Source organism: Vespa crabro, chromosome 3 (assembly GCF_910589235.1).
Source record: "Vespa crabro chromosome 3, iyVesCrab1.2, whole genome shotgun sequence".
Taxonomy (NCBI): domain Eukaryota; kingdom Metazoa; phylum Arthropoda; class Insecta; order Hymenoptera; family Vespidae; genus Vespa; species Vespa crabro.
This window is the reverse complement of record NC_060957.1, coordinates 8,457,662-8,475,904: the sequence shown is the minus strand read 5'-3', so window position 1 is coordinate 8,475,904 and position 18,243 is coordinate 8,457,662. Positions and strand designations below refer to the sequence as shown.

General features: G+C 31.7%; 1 protein-coding gene and 1 long non-coding RNA gene across 2 annotated transcripts in view; both read left to right on the top strand.

Annotated features, from left to right (window-relative positions):
- Window positions 1–18,243, top strand: part of LOC124422726 (cysteine-rich motor neuron 1 protein-like) — a 314,191-nt gene that overhangs the window by 87,425 nt on the left and 208,523 nt on the right. The window lies entirely within an intron of this gene.
- The window catches only part of LOC124422727, a 69,725-nt gene continuing 53,246 nt past the window's right edge, over window positions 1,765–18,243 (top strand). The window contains exon 1 of the long non-coding RNA XR_006941912.1: window positions 1,765–3,123. This is a non-coding gene — a long non-coding RNA (uncharacterized LOC124422727). The remainder of the gene's footprint in view (window positions 3,124–18,243) is intronic.

The following is an 18,243-nucleotide window of genomic DNA, read 5'->3' as shown; positions in this document are numbered from 1 at the left end:
TTTTTTTTAATTCTCCACGTAGTCCAAGATATATAAAGGTAATAAGATGAACATGCTGAGATAGGATGCAAGAATTGTATCGAGTGATTTTGAACTATGTAAATGTCGTTTTATAAATCGAACAGGTCTTGAGTTCTCGTGATATCATATCTTTTCTAGGTGAATCAGGATAAGATCGCATAGAGAGTAGGATCGAAAGGACGCGATACAAGAATAATAAAGAGTAAATTTGAATTATGCAAAGGTCATTTATTCGCTCTTACAGGTACTCCACGATGAAAGTCAATATTTTGTGATAAAACTGTGACTTTAAAAAAAAAAAGAAAGAGAGAACAAAAAAAAAGAAAAACAAAGAAAAAGGAAAGAAGAGAGAAGAAAAGAAACAGAAAAAAAGAATAAATAAAAGAAAAATAATCTACCGCATATTCTGTCCGTTACTAATCATTTATACGTCATTTTTAACGTCGTCGACGTTGATTATTCATCAGTTCAATGACGTAGTTTTTAAAATTCTCTGACAAAAAAGTGTTGAAAGAATATGAATAAAAATTCTCTTTGCGGAGGGATATATAGAAAGAAAGGACAAGAAAAAAGAGAGAGAAAAAAGAGAGAGAAAAAAGAGAGAAAAAAAAAGAAAAAAAAAAAAAAGTACAATTAAGATTAATATCTCGTTCCATAGAACAATTCAATGATGATGGTGACAAAGAAAATCGATGAAATCTGACAGAGAGTTCCGTCAAATCTGTCGAATTCTCATGGTAATGGTACGCGTTGAGGTTCTCTTACTTTCTATCTCTATCTATATCTATTTCTCTCTCTCTTTCTCTCTCTCTCTCTCTCTCTCTCTTTCTCTCTCTTTCTCTCTTTCTCTCTTTCTCTTTCACTCGGTGAAGGACAGAAATAAAAGTAGCGGGTATAGTCAGGGTCGGTAAGCTTCGCCTACCTGATAGCGAACGTGGAGATGACTCATGTGTCACATCCCGTAAGGCTACGTTTCCAGTTTGACATCGAGGAAATTTGCCGGATTCTCTTTACCTTTTCGTACACTCTATATATCTATCTCTTTCTTTCTCTTTTTCTCTGTCTTTCTTTCCGTCTCTCTTTCTCTTCCTCCTCTCCCCCCCGGCCCCCACCGCACCGCCTCGCCCCGCCCCGCCCCCTTTTAAAAGCCGACCGTCGTGTGCCTATCGATCAAACGATGTTCGACACGCTCGTCACGTTTCTCGCGTTATGCTGGTCATAGCACGGTGCAGAATGTATCGGTCTTTCCAAACTCCCTAACGCGTGCATCAAGTAGAAAAAGCTGCCACGATCAGACACCGTTGATTCAATTGCATTTGTCCTCTCCACGCGAATAAGTATCATTCGGTGCATCATTTATTTCCTTTTTCTTTCGACATGTTAACACATCGGTTTTTTTCTTTTTTTTTTTTCTTTTCCTTCTCACTCCCTCACTCCCTCTCTCTCTCTCTCTCTCTCTCTCTCTCTTTCTCTCTCTCTCTCCTCTTGATTTTTCTTGATTATGTAATTTCTTTTTTTCTATTTTTTTTTTTTTTTTTTTTTTACATATACACGTTTCTATAAAACTGGAAAGTGATTCGAAGTATAAAGAAATCATGATAGTTTTTATATTTATATACGAGATATGAATATATCGCGTTGATAGAATTTTTTTTTTGTATTATTTCTTTTTTTTTCTTTTTTATTATTTTGCATAAGAAATACTCATAAGATTAGCATTTACTGGTTGTTTTATTAAATTCAATTCGATTATATTTAAAACTCTTATGGGTACGAAAGAATTTATATGATCGTTTATTTTTAAAAACTACGAAACTTTCTCCGTACGAGCCAATTCTAGCTTTGCCTTTTCTTTTCTCGGGGAATCCATTTTGTGTAAGGAAGAAGAAAAATAAAAGAGAGAGAGAGCGAAGGAAAAAAGAGAAAGAAAATAAATGAAACAAAAAAGAAAGAAAAGAAAAAAAAAAGAGAAAACAAACAAAAATGAAGAAAAGAATGCAAAGATCGAGATATTTTCGGAAGAACGGCAGATAACATAACTCGTGATTATGTGGATTCGAGTTTGAAAACAAGTCGGTCGGGTTTAAGGAAAAAAAAAGCAAAAGCAAAAAAAAAAAGAAAAAAGAAAAAGAAAAAAGAAAGAAAAGAAAAGAAAAGAAAAAAAAGGAAAGAAGAAAAGAACAAAAAAAAAACAAAAAATAGAAAATTTGCAGACACTTCGAAATTATATCGTAGTCGTTATGCGTGTATGAAAGAGATCGCGGTGCTGATCTCGATAAAAAAAAAGAGAGAGAAAGAAAAACAGGAAGAAAGAGAGAGAGAGACAGAGAGAGAGAGAGAGAGAGAGAGACAGAGAAGCGCGAATAAGTCTCGAGGAGTCGAATGTAAACTCGACTTTAGGCAGGTATACACGACGTTACCTCCTTGAGTGCGTACGTACGCAACGTGTGCGAATGGGGGGGAAACCAGTCAGTCGTATAAAACCGAGCGGCGAGTCGCGGCTCTAGTCAGTCTCTCACTCGGTCGGTACCTAACGCGAACGTCGTTTCTTTTCGTAATATTTTCTTCACGTTGTGCTTTCCCTGTAATTCCCCCGTCCCCCCGTCCCCACCCCCTCATTCTGCTCGTATTCGCATGCGCGTAGACAAAATACGAATACAAATTTGACGTCGACTTCAGAATTAAAAAAAAAGAAACAAAAAAAAAAAAAGAAAAAGAAAAAGAAGGAAAAAAATAAAAAAACAGAAAAACGAAAAGGGAGAACACGGTAAAATAGAAATCTATTCGTTCATACTTTTTTTTTTTTCTTGTCGGTATATTTTTTTTTTTTTTCTTTTTTTTTCTTTTCTCTTTCTTTCTCGTTTTGTTTTTAAACGGAATCAAATAATCAAGGAGGCGAGAGAAAAAGGAATACGAGTATTTTTATTATCGATAAAGAAAGAGGATCGATATCTAAGAGGTGGATTCGTCGATTGTGATTTTATGTGTTTATGTGTTGTATATATATATATATATATATATACACGTGAGTGACGTTCGTTTTGACTTTGGAATAGAAAAAAAAGAAAGGAAAGAACAGAAAAGAAAAGAAGAGATGAAGTCGTAAGTATCAATGACAAATTAGCGTTAAAAAAAATTTGAAAAATTGGCCGACGTATCGCCCGGTGTCTACTTCGATCGATTCACTTGGTGGTCTTTTCTCTTTTTCTTTTTTTTTCTTTTTTTTTTTTTTTTTTGATTCTTCACATAATCCGACAAATTTTTTATTAATCGTATGCAAGAGATCTTCAATCATTCGAATCGATAGTTTGAAACGTTACGAGCTGGAAAATTTATTTATTAGGAGACGGTCGATCACGCGCAATGCGATGTTCGATAATCGCGAATTAGAATTCGTAAAAGCGGCGGCGTGCATGAATTTATAGTATGTATATAGGACGTGAGAAAGAGAGAGAGAGAGAGAGAGAGAGAGAGAGAGAGAGAGAGAGAGAGAGAGAGAAATACACGATGATTGTGTCGTAGTAAGTACGTAATTCGTTACGAAATTAGCTCTACGAGAGAGGCAGTCGTGGTGGCACGAAGTTTGAACTTGATGCGGCCGTTGAATCGGCCAATCACAGAGAAACGGCACAGTTTGTCGTTCTGCCAAATTCGTGTCGGTGACTTTGCTCTACGTGAACAAGAGAGAGAGAGAGAGAGAGAGAGAGAGAGAGATGGAAGATCAAGTTTGGCCGCGTGGGAATCGTAAAATCTCGTGTAAGACATTTCTGTTCGGGGAATGAGTTTTTGATTGCACATATTGTTTCTTTTTCTTTTTCATGTTTTCCTTGTTTTTTTTTTTCTTTTTTTTTTCTTTCCTTCTCTTCCCATTACGATCGATCAATAAATATTGAAATTTCCATATGATATCGCACTTTGAATAGAATTTTTCTAATGTATACATGACTTAGAGTATATTACGTTACGCGTTACGTTACGTTATGTTGATATACAATGGGAAATGATTTTTGGAATAATATAAGTGATTCTTGCGTAATGTAAAATCATAACAAATTTTAATATAGTCTTACTAACGTGTTATACATTTGCGTTGAATATACAATATCGTTTAATTGAAATGAAACATATGATCAATCTAACTTCTTTAATATTCCGATTTTTTTTATATTTTGGAATTAATTATTCATCTCTTCTTTTCTTTGCTTTCTCCCTTCCTTCATTTTTCATTCATTTTATTTTATTTTACTTTTTCTTAATATTATTCTTTCTCTTCTTTTCGATTCTTTCTTTCTTTTTTCCTTTCATTTTTTTTCTTTTTTTTTTTTTTAATTCATGATCGTTTAAATCGTTCATATTTCTAATTACTTTTTCTAAAACGTATAAACGCATGTAAACGAGAGAAGACGTACCGTTATAAGGATACATCGTTCTATTCTATCGTAAATCGTTTTTAGAATAGAAAAGGGAAGGATAGGACAGGAGGGAGTGGAGGGGAGGGGGGATTTATATTCGAAAGATCTTTCGAGCGATATTATTAATGGGCTGGATCGATTATATAGACTATGTAAATTGCGTCGTACTTTCTTCACCCGTCGAGTCATTCATCATACGAGGGATACATCGTACATACATTGATACATAGTATATACATAGACGTACAGTTTGTTTTCCTGCCATTGAGTTTACGTTCATCGAAGATCGTATTTCTCGCCAACTACGAACGTTTCCCGCGTATTTGCATGAACACTTCCTGCGTAACTTTTTACGTAAATAGAGAAGTATCGTTTTGAATTAATGATTTTTCTTTATTCTTTTCTTTTTTCTTTCTTTTTTTTTGTCTTTTTTTTTCTTAGTTTTACAAACAAATGAAAAATCAATGCATTCAATCGAAGTATTCAAATTTCGATAATTTTCATGTGCTTGTTTCTCTCTCTCTCTCTCTCTCTCTCTCTCTCTCTCTATCTCTCTCTCTCTCTCTCTCTCTCTCTCTCTCTCTCTCTCTCTCTCTCTCTCTCTCTCTCTTTTCATTTTTATTCTCTTTTTTTTTTTTTTTTTACTGTGGCGTCTGTCATCGACGGTCCGGAACGGATCTGGAATTTCAGGGTTGACCTTGAGGACTCGTTGGCGCTCCGCTGGTGCTGTTGCTTCGCTTATCGCGAGACGCTCAGCTCGAAGTTTATTTTTCGCTAGACGACACCTCGACCAGAAAGAAAGAGAGAGAGAGAGAGAGAGAGAGAGAGAGAGAGAGAGAGAGAGAGAGAGAGAGAGAGAGATAGAGAGAGAGAGAGAGAGATAGAGAGAGAGAGAGAGAGAGAGAGAGAGAGAGAGAGAGAGAGAGAAAGAGAAAGAGAGTATGTTTCTCTTTAGATCGATCGCGTGTCATACGAAGTTTCAATCGTTATCGAATCTCTCTGAAATGTATTTTATAAAAGTTTTATTAATTGCTATAGAAAATACTGTACGATTATAATGATTAATATGAGAAATATGAATAGAACGATATAATAGGTGATTTATCACTTTAGAAAGGACACTTTGAAGAAAGAGAGAGTGACAGAGAGAGAGAGAGAGAGAGAGAGAGAGAGAGAGAGAGAGAGAGAGAGAGAGAGAGAGAGATATGTAATAGTGATATATACGTAGGACAAATTTTAATCAAATTTTAGCAAGTAAAGATGGTATTTATATTAAATGTAATTTTAATGTAATTAAAAATTATTGTAAATATTAATGTAATTTTAACGTTTAGTAATTCGGTATTTAAACTGTTATGTGAAATTATACAAAGCATTTCGTTTCTCTTTATTATTATATCGCAGAAAAGTTAAATATACATATATCACCGGTATATACATACATACATACATACATATATACGTGTATGTATATACATACGAATAGCATTTATTTGCTTTAACTATATTTTTCCATTTATTTATTATAACATAACATATATATATATATATATATATATATATATAAAAGTTATATTAATTTAAGTTATAAATATACATAAACGTGTATATAAAAATTTTACTTAATGCGAATGTACATATGTACGTAAAAATATAGTTAAGAAAAAATAAATGATACTCCATCCTATTTTCTCTCTTTCTCAAAAAAAGAAAAGAATAAGAAAAAGAAGGAAGAGGTGACTGGAGGAGGACGGAGGAGGAGAGAAATTCAGAAGCGAAGAGGTGATAACGGGTATGGGCCACTCTCTCGAAACGCGCGAGCGCATTCATCGTCTCGATATAGAGAGAAGAGCCACAGGTGGCCGTCGTCCTCGTCACATTTCGCCGGTCATGCAGACTTTTACGACTTCTCTTAACGCTCATTGTCTCTCTCTCTCTCTTTCTCTTTATTTCTTTCTTTCCCTCTCTCTCTCTTTCTCTTTATTTCTCTTTCTCTTTCTCTCTCTCTCTCTCTCTCTCTCTCTCTCTCTCTCTCTCTCTCTCTTTCTATTTCTATTTCTTCAACGAAAAACGAGAAATAATACTTTCATAATATTATTCATGTATATATAATTTCAATTGACTTACCAGTCAAATGTCCATCATCGTTAACATGATCGAGTCGAGTATGTTGATAAGCGAATGAATTTTAAAATATTGAATGTATTTTGAAATTAGTATAAGAAAAAAATACGAAACTGTGAGTTTTTTTTTCTTTCGTGCAAACTCGTGAAGTCGGAATGTATAATGATTTACAAAAGTATAACTAATAAAATATTAAAAAAAAAAGGAGAAATAAGATGAAAAAAAAAAAAAGAAAAAAAATGCTTTTTTTTTGTATTTTTTATCACACCTATAAAGAAACATTGCTCTCATCTCATCATTTTTATTTTTAATTGTCGATGTACGTGTGCACTGTGTATACGACACATTTAGTATATTAATTCTTACACATACCTACTCAAATATACAAAACTATTTCTCCAATCTATAAAAAGTTATTTGAATTTAAATAGCAGGACGAATACTTATACGACCAATTGTATTTCTAATTTTTAAGTAAAAGAAAATATTTCGTCATTAGAAAGATGAAGTCATCAACGATATTAGAAATTACACAAACCTCTTATCGTCGTATTATTCAGGAAAAATGAATTCATTTTTTTCTTTTCTTTCCTTCTTTTTTTTGTCTTCTTTCTTTTTTTTTTTTATCGACTCTTCGGCCCACTAATTCTTTTTTCTTACTTTTCTTATTTTCACTTAGCTATTTTAACGTCAAGTTCATAAAAAGTGATGGAAAGAAAGCAAGAGAGAGAGAGAGAGAGAGAGAGAGAGAGAGAGAGAGAGAGAGAGAGAGAGAGTGAGAGTATAGGTTGATTTAATGGATGAAAAATCGTAACTGTCTCAGGAGAATATTTCTCTTCTCCGCGTTTTCTTCATAAAGAGGAAAAGATAAAAGGCACAGGGGTTTCGAGGATGATCCCTTCGAAGCTTCCACAGAAACTTGATTTACGCGTCTTTGCCCTTTATGGTATAAGAGTTACGCTAGACTTAAGTATTCGTGTATACGACGTTTCCACGTATCAAGGAGAAAATAGAGTGCACGTCTCTGTGTATATATATATATATATATGCACTGTGTGTGTGTGTGTGAGTGTGCGTATGCTGTGCGTATGCGTAAAAAAGAAAAAAAAATGAGTCGTACATAGTAGAAGGGATAGAAGATAAGCCTGTGAGGAAGGGCGTTTTTATCCGCTTAACTCCCTTTAAAGGTGACATTTTTTTTTGTCTTTTATATTTTTCTCTTTTCTTTTTTCTCTTTTCTTTCTTCTCGTTTTATCTCCATTTTTTTTCCTTCCTTCCTTCCTCGAAAGGCAAATATATCTGTCTTTCACGCGCCGCTTGTGACTACTATAGCATCTCATCTCTATATAACACGATGGTAGTTTAAGCCGGAGTCAAGAGGATTTTAAGCGAACGTTTTGGGCTCAAAAATTGTGATACTTTCGAAACGTCTTTATGATATAAATTTGGCAATCGGTCGACAGTTTTATTTTACTCTCATCCTTTATTTTGGATTTCTCTTTACTCCCGACCATAATCCCAACCCCAATACAGTTCTCTTTTATTAAAGTGCATTTAGTATAAAAAAAGAAGAACGAAAGAAAAAAAAGAAAAAGATAGTTATAGTTATTTAAAAGGAAGAAAAAAATATGTTTGACGTCGACGAGAGTAGTCCAAAAATATTTTATTACAAATTTCAATTTTCTTCTTCTTTGGTCCTTCTCTTTATTATTATTATTATTATTATTATTATTATTATTATTATTATTATTATTTTGTTTATTTTACTTTATTTTAAGCCGAAAGAAGATCGAAAAACAGACGAGTGGATATCTAATTCGGTCGTTGTTTTCACTTGTGATTAATAAACGAAATAAAATACGTATTTACTTTTCTTCCTCTTTACCTCTTTATCTTTACCTTTATTTCTCTCTCTCTCTCTCTCTCTCTCTCTCTCTCTTTCTCTCTTTCTCTCTTTCTCTCTCTCTCTCTCTCTCTCTCTCTCTTTCTCTCTCTTCTCTCTCTCTCTCTCTCTCTGGCAAGTTTCCCAAATATTTTCGTATGCGCCTTGGCCATCGGGCGAACGATGCGGGGTTGGCACTAGCTCATAAACAAAATACCTACATAACGGTGGATACACTCGTAAGGAATGCAGAAGGCCTGTATGCTTCTATCTCGATAGCTATCGAATTATCGAGCTATCTCGAGATATCTAAGCGAAGTTCTCGACGCGAACGAATAGAGATCGTTAAAAAGATCGAATTATTCGAATTTTCTTTCATTTCTTTTCTTTTTTTCTTCTCTTCTTTCTTTTTCTCTTTTTCCTTTTTTCTCGCATCGAATTCTTCTATTTATAGATGGGAAGAAACAGATAAAAGAAAAAAAAATGAGAAAAGAAAGGAAAACAAAATTAATAATCAAAATAATAATTATCATTTAAAAAGAATCAAAACGATAATTTAATTAATCTAATAATTATCAATTTGTTAAAGGAACGAATTTAAAAAAAGAAATAATAATAATAATAATAATAATAATAATAATAATAATAATAATAATAATAAGAACAATTGAAGTAATAATTGGTATACTTAAAATAAATGAAGAAGTAATTTAAAATCCTCACAGACGAATTCAATTTTAGATATTGAAACAACACGTGCCGTACTCATTTTAATCCGTCTTCTATATTTGTTTCGATGCAAGAAATAAAATAGAAAAGAAAGAGAGAAAAAAAAGAAGGGAGAGTAAAAAAAGAAGAAAAAAATATATTGTCTCGACGCGATCGCGATTCGCGGGCCATAAAATTCGATTAAATTTCGCGCTATCTTCAGTGAAACGAGCACCTAGCATAGAAATCACCAACAGCATATGTTGTACATACGTATGTATATATGTATGTATGTATGTATGTATGTATGTATGTATGTATGTATGTATGTTTGTTGCATGTACATACAACGTTGGTCAAAAGTTTTGCTCGATTACGTAGTTTCGTCAGTTTATTGAGTTTTCCTAACTATTTCCAGATACTTTCCTTCATTTTTTTTCTTTTCTTTTTCTCTTTTTTCTTTTTTCTTTTTGTTTTTAGATAAACCAAAGGAAATATATTAAAGTATATTAAAGTATTATATCAAAGTAATATAATTCAATAGTTGAATATGATTGTATTGGATAAATTAATTTCTTTTTTTTTTTTGCGAATTGTCATTAATTTGAAAAGAAAACGGATAGAATTTTTATTTCTTCTCTCTCTCTCTCTCTCTCTCTCTCTCTCTCCCTCTCTCTCTTCTTTTTCCCCCTTTCCCTTTTATGACTCTTTATTCGATATTTATAAATGAAGTTTTTCGTAATGTTAGAAATATTTCCTTTTCAACGACGATCCCTTTTTACGACGGTCATAGAAATGTTTTATATAATTAATTTCGACTCGATCTAATAGATCATCAAGTAATAAAAATACTTTTGAATGTTGCTGTACGAAAGTTTTGAATCGAAGAAATTATAGGCCTACCAGTCGAAGTTAATTTTACCAGCGTTAAACGAACGAACGGTTCCTCGTTTGAAGAAAGGCTCGTCGATGCGTGACTGCACGGATTTATCGGTGCGATTCGCCGTTTTTCACACGTGAAGAGGAACGACCGATTGGCTGAGATCGATAGCGTGTTTCTTCTTCAAAGGCAGATAGAATAGGAACAGAGAAAGAGAGATAGATAGATAGATAAAGAGATAGATAGATAGAGAGAGAGAAAGAGAGAGAGAGAAAAAGAGAGAGTAAGCAAAAATTTATTTCGTTGAGAGACCAGCAGATTTGTACGAATACAAAGCGAGACACAGAGAGATAGAGAGAGAAAGAGAGAGAGAGAGAGAGAGAGAGAGAGAGAGAGAGAGAGAGAGAGATAGAATGAGTACAACGAAAAAGAGAATAAATAAAAATTACTGAAATAAAATACAGGCGCATGACAGAGATAAGGGAAAAATTTATTTAGCTAAAAATTTAACGAAACTCGACGGTATATGAATTATGAACGAAATAGGACTGAAAAGAGAGTGTTAAAGGAAATATTTAAATTATTTACACATTTCTCATGTAATTTGTTTTTAATTTAATTAATAACATTTAAAAATATTAATAAGATATAACGAGATAAAGAAATAAAGATAGATAGATAGATAAATAGATAGATAGAGAGAGAGAGAAAAAGAGAGAGAGAGAGAGAAAAAGAGATAGAGAGAGTCGATAAAAGTTCGGTAGATTCGTGTAATTGAGAAGGCTCGATTTAGCACTTATCGATTATCTTATCGCGATACACATACGTGATACTTTCGAGAACGAGCCTTATCTGACACACTTCGGTATTCGGTGAATTTCGCAGCGGAAAATTGAGGCGCCAACGGGACGATCTTTCACCGTTCGGCATATCCGGATTTGTTACTTTTTATCGGTCGTATCTATTTTTAAAACGTTCGCTATTTCGAGTGTAGAGAATACGTCATCGATTCGATGGAAAAAAAATACGATCGATTAAAGTCTGATCTGTGTTAGTAATATATGAACGCAGATATTATTGTCACCCTTGTATTAAAGAAGAAAAACATTGTTTTCGGCGTAGTTTGTTGATATATAAAAAATTTCGTTTGTTTCTCTCTTTAATTCAATTAAAAAAAAAAAAAAAAAAAACAAAAACAAAAACAAAACAAAAAAGAAAAAAATAATCGAATATTTAACATATCGTACAATAATTTATTAGAATTTTTGAAAGAATCAAAAACATTCGTTCAGAAATTTTTACGTTGCAAATATATTCTTTATCTTATAATAAATAACATACGGATGTATATATATATATATATATGTATTTTTCTCTATATGTATATCTCTATATGTATTATTTATACATATATGTATATATTGGGTTGGCAACTAAGTAATTACCGGATTTCAAATAAGAAGGAAACGACAAAATCTGCAATCACTTAGTTGCCAATCCAATACATATTATCTATACATATATATCTATCTATATATATATTATTTATGCATATTTATACATATTTATGTATATAAATATTGTCGAGTTATCGAAGATTCGATGATGCGTCATGTGTTCTTATCGAAAAAATGCTAGACTCGTCGACGATTCAAGTTTGATGCGTTACGAAAAGCTGAGGTTGATGTTGCTTGTTCTTGCTCTCTCTCTCTCTCTCTCTCTCTCTCTCTCTCTCTCTCTCTCTCTCTCTCTCTCTCTCTCACTCTCTCTCTGTCAACAAGCGTCACATCGTTGATCTTACTTTAAGTAAGAGTGAATGAAAGAGAAAGAGAAAGAGAGAGAGAGAGAGAGAGAGAGAGAGAAAGAGAGAGAGAAAGAGAATAAGAGAGAGGAGAGAAGGTTAGCAGTTGCGTGGTTATAGTCGTGTAATGTGTTCCATGAATGAGTGTGATCTTTCATGGCGACGCAAGCTTCTTTAATATGAATCAAACGTGTTGCAGAAACTCTATTGGTTTTTTTTAATTAATTATATAATAAACTATAGTTTTAATTAATTTTCTTTCCGTTCATTTTTATTTTTATTTTTATTTATTTGTTCTTTTTTTTTTTTTTTTTTTTTTTTTTAATTATACCTTTGTTCGTATTATTTATTTCTTTTGCACGAGTCGTATTCTGAATAGAATCACTAAAGAATCTTTAAAGAAATATCAGAATCATTAATAAATAGAATCATTAAAGGTCATGCTTAAACTCTATTTTCTTTTTTGTTTATACATATAAAATTTATAATTAATCGTAAGATCATTAATGATTGTCACTTGCACAATAGTACGGTTAAGATATTATTTATTTGTTTATTTTTTTCTTTTTTTATTTTTTTTTTCAAATAAATTTGTCAAAAATATTTGATAAATTTTCTGACATTTCTTTCCAATCTACGAATTGATTTTAATCGTTTTTATAATACAATGTAATGAACAACTGTTACTGTTTAATAATTTTAAGTTGCAATTATTACTCACGTATCGGTTTACGTTTGATATTATTCAAGAGATTTATCTAATTTATTTTGGTTTGATCTACTTTTAGCCTTGATTACGCGTAATTCATTTAGTCACTACTCATAAATCGTTCACACTTAATTACACCTAATAATTCTCTCTCTCTCTCTCTCTTTCTCTCTCTCTTTCTCTCTCTCTCTCTCTCTCTCTCTCTCTCTCTCTCTCTCTCTCAGTCTGTCTCTCTGTCTGTCTCTCTTTCCTCTTAGTTCGACTGAATTCCCGAGTATTTTCTGTGACAGTATGAATTAGGATAATTCCTTCGGTGATCTGTGTTCTTCTTTTTTTTTCTTTTACTCTCATTTTTGCAAAAACTCGAAATAACTCGAGTAGTTAGTAGGCGATAACCGAAAAAAAAAGGAAATATATTTTTATAATATTGCATATAATAATAATTTGGTTGGATTTATCTCATTCTTTTCGTTTCCCAGGATTATAATCCTCGAGGTTTCACATATCGATCAATATTTTTATAGTTCTCGAAAGAGGATAAACGAGAGCACTGTAATACCGAATGGAAATGCGGAGGTGGGTTGGGAGGGGCAAATTTACCGAACGGGAGTAAAATATGGAACGTGTGTGCGCTTACGTAAGCGCCTGCCATCCTTATCGAGTTTGCTTTCGATCTCTCTTTCTCTTTGGGAAAAAACAACAAATAGCGTTCTTGACCGTGAATACTGCGGAGATTCCGTCACGAAGGACGTCGTTAGATGCTTGATACTTCTCAAAATTTTTCCGACTTTCTTTTTGAATATTTAAGTAATGAGCGATCTTGCGAAATCTATATTAATTGCGATTAATTTCCCATTAATTATCATTCGCTTTGTATTTTGTATTTTTTTTTCTATTTCTTTTTCTTTTTCTTTAATAAAAGACTTTAAGGCATTATTATCCATCAAATTTTGGATATCGATCCACTGCAATTCAAGCTTTTTCGTTGTATGGTGTCTAACAAAAAATTATCTAACGTTAAACTTATATTAATATAATTATATTGTACTAAGTATAACTTATAATAAATAGGAAATGTTTTATTATCTATCGAGATATAAATTAATTGAGTAAAATGAAGAAAGAAAGAAAACGTATGAGTGCGTCATTCATAACGTTATTAGAGCAATGACAAGAAAAATATCAAAAGAACAAAAAAGAAAAAGAAAAAAATAAAAAAGAAAGAAAGAAAGGAAAAAGAAGAGAAAAATACAAAATATTTACGAAATATTTGTTAAAATGATTGGTGATACATTTTTATATAAATCTGTAAATATGTGTCATTAAAATTCGTTCGATTTTGTCTACGGAATTCAAAAGGAAATATTTCATCATAATTATCAAAAAGAAAAGGAGAAAAATATCAAAGCGTCAGTATAAATATTAACGTGGGCACGTCAGCGTTTAAAAATAGAAAGGATTGGTTAATTGCAGCGTCGATGCTTTTATCAAGATGTTTATCTCATCCTTTTTTTTCTGACGGAAAGTTTCTCTCTCTTTCTCCCTCTCTCTTTCTCTTTCTCTTTCTCTTTTTCTTTCTTTCTTCTAATCAAGCAAATTCTTTCTCGTTATCGAACGATTCAAAACAAATTAGGAATTCCGGGAGATAAAACGGGGAGACGAAAGAAGAAAGATAAAAAGAGAACGTTTAACGATTGGTGGTGTATATGTATTTTTATGTGTCTATGTGTATGAGAGAAAGAGAGAGAGAGAGAGAAAGAAAGAGTGAGAGAGAGGGAGAGGAGGAGGAGGAGAAAAAACGAATACGTTGTTATTATTGGTTCTTTGACAAAATTGTCGGGATTTTGTTTAACTCCCCTTTGTTCGTTCTCAAAAAAATTGTACGCAATTTTTTCCACCACTTTCGATTCACTGGATAAACAGATCAGATTACAACAGAGTAAAAAAAATGAGAAAGAGGGAGAGAGACACACACAGAGAGAGAGAGGGATTCATTCGCAACTCGAATGAAACTCTCGACGCGACATTTGTAAAATAACCAAGTCGATAAAGAAATTCTTGATTGGCATCCTTTATAACTCGTTTCTTTGCTTCTTCTTTCGTTCTTTCATTTTTTTTTCTTTTTTCTTTTTTTTTTTTTTTTAATATTTCTTTCCGGGATTTATTACAATACATTCGCGTCGTTGATAATAATATCGTGATCGTATAGTCAAACAAAATGGCATATGGTGATTTGATTTTAGTTTCTTTATGCACGTTTTTTATTACCTTTTTTTTGTTCATTAAATTAAAAAAAAAAAAAAAATAGAGAGAAAAGGAAAATAAAAGGAAAAGAAATAAATGAAAAGAAAAAGGTTAAAAGAAGTTTATACGCATACAGTCGATAGACTTTTTCATTACAGTCCAATGCAATTTTTACGAGCGAGGAAGCAGAAACGTGCTTATTCGCAAACTATGGTCACACGTAATCTCGTCGTTGGAGATTTACATTCAATGAGTTTTGTCTTTTATTCTTTTTCTTTTTTCGTCTGTTTTTTTTTTCTTTTCCCCAATTTTCTTTTACTCGATTTTATTTCTTTTTCAGGAAGTAAATGGTGGAGGGGGAGAGGGGGGGAGACATGTACAATATATGAGATCGAATTTACCATGCATTCGAATGCAAATTTTGTAAGTTCGAGAAATTAGAAGTTTGTTACAATGAACTATTCTTTTTTCTTTTTTCTTTTTTCTTTTTTCTTTTTTCTTATCTTCGAATCGTTAATTTATTCTATCATGAAATTCAATGATAAATTATTGAGACTAACTTTCGTATGATATTTTTCTTTCATTTTTTTTCCACGTTGAAACATTTCTTTTCATTTTCATTTTTATTCACGTTACATTTTCTTTTTCTTTCTTCTTTTTATGCTTTGTATTTTTTTTTTATTTTTTTCTTTTTCTTTTGAAATTTTATTTTAGTCAGGCTTTTTTTTTGAGATAATGTGTATAATATATGAGGTCGAAACTTCCCATGCATTCGAATGCAAATTTTGTAAGTTCGACAAATCAAAAGATCTTTACAAAGAAACTGTTTTTTTTTTGTTTTTTATTTCATTTTATTTTTTTTTATTTTCGAATCGTTAATTTATTCCATCATAAAATTCAATGACAAGTTATTGAGACGCATATTCGTATAATATTATTCCTCTTGTTTTTCTCCTTGAAGTATCATTTTTTGACGTTACATTTTATTTATTTTCAACTTGATATCAATTACTATTGTAAAAAAAAATTGTTTGAAGGTTTATAAAAATTGAAATCATTGTTTTAAACTGAATCTCGAATTAAATCTCGTACTAGTATTATTAAATTCAATGTCGACGTTGATATCACATAGAAATAGATTCGCATCTAGGTAGCTTTGAGACGTAACGATGATCGCTAACGGTGATGACAATAGGGGACAAAACGGGCTTGGCAAGGGCTCAGAGGGTAAAGGGAAGACATCGATACTCATTAGGAAGGATTAATGACGCTCGAATGGTTAACCGAGCCACGTCGACGTCATCGGCTTAAATGCGCGTACACGTACGCACCGATAACTCGACCGACATCATACGGTGATGGTCCCCTTTCGTAAATTCTCTCCTCTTCGAGATATACATCGATAGGATCGATCGTCATATCGTCGTCGATCACTTCGTTGTTCGGGGACACTAAGGGTTAAATTATACAACAAGATGGCCGAATTTAATTTTGAATCTAACTTTCAATGCTGTTTTTCTTCTATGTTTTTCATTTTTTCTTTTTCTTTTTCTTCTTTTTTTTTTTTTTATGGATCTACAATTTCGCGTTATGATTTTTGAAGAAGAAAGAATAAATAAAATTCTTTCTTTAATTTATAATCCGATTTGATTTTTTACAAGACAAAACAGATTTTAAGACAGTGAAAATGTAAAAATCTAATAAGAAAGAATTAACGTTTTGATGTATTTAAAATATTTCTTTTTAATTATAAATTGATATTATGTAAATAAATTATACAAAGAAATTGATATTATATAAATTATATAACTAAATATAAATATATAAATACTATATAATAATTATTAATTAACCAAATATTATATACAAATTATATAAAAAATTGATATTATATATATATATATAATCATTTTTTAATTATAAATTTTACAGTCTTAAATTATATATATTACAATTAGCTCCAAAAATGAAATTTTTGATTTAATTGTATACAAATTTTGTGTAAAATTTTATTTGAGTCATATAAATATATAAAATGTTTCAAAACTTTAATACGCATACTGTGAGGGATTGGTTAGGAAAGCCAATTCAAACATTTTTAGTCTGACAACATGAGGCCGGAAACATTTCGTTGATGGAGCGTAACTACTGGGCAGGTATTGAATGATAACGAAATAAACCAGTTATACTGATCACACAGACATAAAATTGACAACTGACTGATGGAAATCATTCCATCTGTACAAATTGCTGTTACCACCGCAAATATACTGTTGATAACTTTCAAGCTCTTTACGCTGACAACTTGGTCGTTGTAATGGTATGACGACAAATCATCGACTTCATGTTGTTTGATAAAAAATATTTGCCTTGACCTCCTTAATTATTACTCATTATTCGTGTGTTGAGTTTTGAAATACACAATACACACGCACATACACATATATATAGATATATAATATATATATAATATATATATAATATATACATATACAGTGGATATAAATATATAGTGACAAATTAATAATAAATATCTATGAATTTGTTTAGATTAGTTTAAATAGAAAAAATAAACTATATATAATGATTTAAATTTTAAATTAAGATTATTTATTTGTATGAGAAAAAAAAATATATATATATATATATGGAAGATTTCATTTTATCATAATACAATACATTCTTTTATTATCTTTTTTTTCTTTTTTTTTTCTTTTTTTTTTCTTTTTTTTTTCGAATCAGGAATGGTTAATATATTAACTTGCGATCCATTTTGTTTATATCGAGGAAGTGTTAAGCGTGTACTTTCAACGATAAATCTTTCTCTTTCTCTCTTTTGGTTGGGCTTGTTGTGTTCGGTTCATTGACGCAGAGGGTCACAGAGGACATGGCAAGTGCAGGAAATCCCTCCTGTCGTTGACTTTAATCGATCGCTTGGCGAACATCGGTCGGTGAATCAATGTCGATTTCGATCCGAGAGTCCACCGTTCGATATAACGAATCATTGAAGCGTCGAGAAATTCGATATCATCGTTAGACCAGTTTCGAATTCCGATTGAATCGAGCGAGAAATTTCTTCGATATCCGCTCACCTGACCAATGCCTTATATATACAATGCATGTGTGTATACGTAAATATATATATATATATATATATATATATATATATACACATACATAAATATGTCTGTGTGTGCCTGTCTGTGTATATGTGTGTATTTATATGCGTGAACGCGTGCTTGTTTGTGTACATATATAAAGATGATGAGAGTGAATGTGTTAAATACGTTTGAATGAGTTGTACAAGTGAATGTTCCGAGTCTTTAGATAAATGTATATATAAGAATGTGTGCGTGTTTGAATGAGAGAAAGAGAAAGAGAAAGAGAGAGAAACAGAGAGAGAGAGAGAGAGAGAGAGAGAGAGAGAGAGAGAGAGAAAAGTGATAGGAAATGATTTATCGA